This window comes from Propithecus coquereli, unplaced genomic scaffold, assembly GCF_000956105.1.
Source record: "Propithecus coquereli isolate 6110/MARCELLA unplaced genomic scaffold, Pcoq_1.0 Scaffold59, whole genome shotgun sequence".
NCBI classification, from domain to species: domain Eukaryota; kingdom Metazoa; phylum Chordata; class Mammalia; order Primates; family Indriidae; genus Propithecus; species Propithecus coquereli.
The window spans coordinates 4,411,940-4,416,650 of NW_012151840.1; positions in this window are offsets into that span (position 1 = coordinate 4,411,940).

Below are 4,711 nucleotides of genomic sequence, written 5' to 3' on the forward strand. Positions count from 1 at the left end.
AAAGCCCCTCACGGATACAGAAGAAGCTTCTCCAGCTTTAGCGTGTAATATGGCTGTGATGGTTCCTGACAGCAAGTTTTCCTTTCTGAGGCTGTCATCCTGTTAGTGTTCATGCAGTGACTGAGAAAATGAAGTCCTCAGCTGTGCCGGCACCCCAGAGCTTCAGACGGAAGCGAGGCAGCTCTCTCCCTGGTGCCATTGGAGGATTCTATCGATGGCTTCTGTGTCTATCTGTCACCTGGGCTGGAATTTCTACCACCCGGGCAATTGTAACTTTTCTTTCACTTCCTGAATAAATAGAAATGTATATATACACACATGTGTGATGGGGTAAATATTTTCTTTCTCTTCACACCAGCTTTGTTAGCAATATTATATCATCATTTAGTTTATTTCTGTCTTTCTCTGATCCCCAGGGCCATACTCTCATAATCAGTGTTATTTGAATTTTGTGTCTTATCAAAAATGATTTCTGTATCACTTCAAATCTATGTTATTTTCCTATTTACAGTGTTTGATTTGAGGAACGAATTACTTGTCTGAATTTCAATCTCTCTACTATAAAATGAGGAAAATAATATTTATATTACAAACTTGTCTTAGGTATAAAATTGAATTAATATGTGTAATTTGCTTTGCACAATGCCTGACACACACTTAGCACTCCTTTAATGGTAATGGCAGTTTATTAGCAGCAGTGGATCCTCGTTATCTCCATCAACATCTTCATCACCACCACCATCACCACTATCATATTTACTCCAGCCAGAGAGTGGCTTGGACATAACTAATATAGGATATAAGATTATAAGTTAAATTATATAACTTTATATACTTGTATGAGAGTATGTAAAAAACTGTTACGACTTAACAATAGAGTGAAAAATAACCCAGTTAGAAATGGGAAAAGGATTTGAATACATATTTTTCCAAATAAATCCTACAAATGAATCATAAGCACATAAAAAGATGTTTACCATTATTAGTCATCAGGGAAATGCAAATTAAAACTATGATGAAGTGCCACTTCAAATCCACCAGGATAGTTATAGTGAAAAAGACAGATAGCAACAGATAGTATCAAGACTCAATGAGATTGGTGAGAAATTTGAGCCCTCCTACATTGCTGCTGGAAATATAAAATGGCGCAGCCATTCTGAAAAATATTTACATTTCCACAAAAATGAAACATAAAGTTACCATACGACTCAGCAATTCTATTCAAAGGTACACACCTACGAGAATTGCAAGCATATGTTTACAAAAAACTTGTACATTAAAGTTCATAGCAGCATTATTCATAATAGCCAAAAAATGAAAACAACCCAAATGTCTATCAACTAATGAATAGATAATCAATACGTGATATGTCCATACACTGGAGTGTTATCTTGGCAATAAAAAGGAATGAAATACTGATATATGCTACAATTTAGTTTATTTTATGGATTATGCTAAGTTAAAGAAGCCAAACACAAAGGAACACCGATTGTATACTACAATTTGTATGAAATATGCAGAATAGGCAAATCTGTACAGATAGAAAGTAGACTAGTGGTTACCAGAGGCTTGAAGGAGGGAGAACATGGATTTACAAAAGACTGATATGAGTTTTTTGGGGAGGTGATTAAAATATTCCGAAACTAGATTGTGATGATGATTGTACACCTGTCAATAACCAAGTATTAGGCTTAAAGAATTCACCTTCCCCAAACTTCCAGGCAAACCTCCTATAAAAACCCACCCCTCTCCCCTTCCTAGAGGGGTATTAGGCATGTAGCCTTTGCCAGAACCCTAGGGAGACAAAGGAAAGGAATGCAAGAGGGGAACTTACTTTCTTTCTCCCTCTCGGTTGTTTGAAAAGAATTTATTTAGTCCCCCCAGAAAAACCCTCTATAAAACCCAAGGCTTTCCCCTTTTCTGTCGTGGACACCTTTTTCAGCCTCCACCCATTTGCACCCAGATGCGCAAAATAAACAGCATTTTGCTTCGCATGAGGCTTCCTGTGTCTCTCTTGGCTCTGGACCTAATACTAAGGACTACTAAATGTACACTTTAAAAGTGTGAATTTTATGGTATGTGAATTCTATCTCAATAAAGCTCTTTCATTTTATTATTATTATTTTTTTAATTTTAAAGAGATTTATTCTGAGCCAAATTTGAGAACCATGACCAGGAGCCATGCCCAAGAAGCCTTGAGCAAGTGGACTCGCTGTAGTTGGGTTACACTTTGGTTTTATACATTGCAGGGAGACAGGGGTTGCAGGTAAAGTCATAAATCAATACATAAAAGGCATACATTGGTTTGGCCAGAAAAGGTGGGCCATCTCTAAGAGGGGGTGCTTACAGGTTATAGGTGGGTTTAAAGATTCTTTGACTTGTAATTGGTTAAAGACATGAAGCTTTGTCTAAAGGATTGGAATGTTAAGATAAGTAAGGCTGTAAATCAGAGACAAGCCAACAGGACATATATTTGTTATGTAAACTGAGAAGCTGCAGGTTTGTCTTGCATACCCTTAGGCCTGTTAATGAGTTGCAAAGGATATCTTTAAGAAGCAGGGACATGTGAAGTATGTCTGACCTCTCTCCTCATGGCAGGCAATTTAATTTTAGGATATCCTCTTGGCCAAGAAGGGGTCCATTCATTCAGCTGGTGGTGGGAGGCAGGGGAAGCCTTAAGATTTTATTTTAGTTCACAAGTCCCCTTTTTGGCCAAGATCTGCCAGAGGCAGCATCTATGGCCAAACTCTTATTTTGTCCCCACCCTGTTGCCAGGGTGATGTGGGGCTACCTGCCCTGGGTGCATCCAGGCCCTCAGTGGGACCCTTGTGGCCAAGAGGACTGAAGAGCCCAGTGGGCTTACAGCCAATTAAATATTTCAGGCAAGACAGGACTGGAGGCAGAGAGGCACTCATCAACTTTTTAAAACCTTCTAGGCAACATTAGAGTAAAAACAAAAATGTCAAAGGCAAGGCTACAAAATTAATTCATCTACAAGTATTGAACTACCATGTTGTTGTGTTTAGTGGTTGACTTGTGGCAAACATAAGCATTGTGAACCATTTAAGCTAAGGGAATTTGGATACTTTTATTGTGTGACAATATTTTAGTCTCTTCAGTAATTTATGCTAAGGTGGCTGATAAATTACTTGTTATATCTCCTTTTGTATAAACCCATAACTGAGAACAATTATACTTAGGAAGTTCTAAGTCTATAGGAAGCAGGAAAAAAAATTTTATGATTGGGATGGATATCTGCACCATGTGGCCTGAAACGACAAAGTTTTTCATTTAGTGTTTGTTTAGGCTTCTGTGTGCCCCTCCTTGATCTGGAGAGTCTAAACTAATTTCATCCCTCCGAATTGGCCCTTACAATCTCACACACCCCCTCTTCCGCAATAGTCCCTGGGCCGGGAGGGAAGATATTTGAACAGGGTATTGGCAGATTCAATCGTTCTAGGTCCCGGAGATATCAGGTAAACTTGCTATTTACTTAAAACTTGTCAGGACTCTGGAAAACAAAACAAGAGAATCAATAATGTTTTAAATACAGAGTCTTTTTATAAAAATTTAGTTTGGTCCCATGAGGTTGAGTTAGCTATACTTATGGACATATCGATTTTCTAATTAAAGTCCCTGGAAGTTTGTTTTGTTTTAGTCCAATGGTATATAATCTCCAAAGTTATCAGAAACCTGTATGCAAGTGAACTTATCGGTCCTTTCCATGACTTTACTTGAAGAAGCAAACTTTGGACTTAGCCAGAAAGAACCACTTTCTGAGATGAATTGAAGTAAAAGAATAACTGTCTAGGGATGACACAACTTGGACTAGCCATGTTTAAAGAGATAATTGACAAACAAAATTGGTTATTTTTGTGGCATACCACAATTTACATAATAACCATAATTATTACTGATAACATACACCAAGACATGTCAATATTTTACAATACTGGAACATATATTAATAACATACCTACACAAATATAGCCCAAAGAAAGTTAAACACCATTTCATATTTGACAATGTTCCCTGTATGGTTTTAATGCACCAAATAAATATGATGTCTGTCTTAGACATTCGGTGGCCCTAACATACAAAAAGCTAGTTTAAGGTCAAAAGGTTGGATTTAGAATTTGGGTTTTGGAAAGTTTGTCAAATATCAAAGGCTTAAAACATTTGTTCAAAAACAATCACAAACCACTATAAAATAAGGGTCATTTATTGAACCAAGAGAGATAGTCATCAAAAGATTCTAAAAGTGATAAAGCAAGTTATATGGCCATAAACCTTAACCCTTTTAAAGTTTAGTTTTTCTAGTTAGTCAAAACCTAATAAACAGAGCACAGGTATTATTTTGATAAAGTATAAAACCTTTGCTTCTCTTAGGTCAGTTACCGAAAAGTAAAGAAAAACTTTCTGTAGTGTGATATTTTTTTAAATTAAAAACTTAGAACCCAGATAAAAAACCAGCCTCATATAGCCGTCTAATCTTTGATGAAGCAGACAAAAACATACACCAGGGAAAAGAATCCTTATTCAATAAATGGTGCTGGGAAAACTGGATGGACACATGTAGAAGACTGAAACAGGATCCACACCTTTCACCTCTCACAAAAATCAACTCACAGTGGCTAACAGACTTAAACCTAAGGCATGAAACTATAAGAATTCTAGAGGAAAATGTTGGAAATACTCTTCTAGACATTGG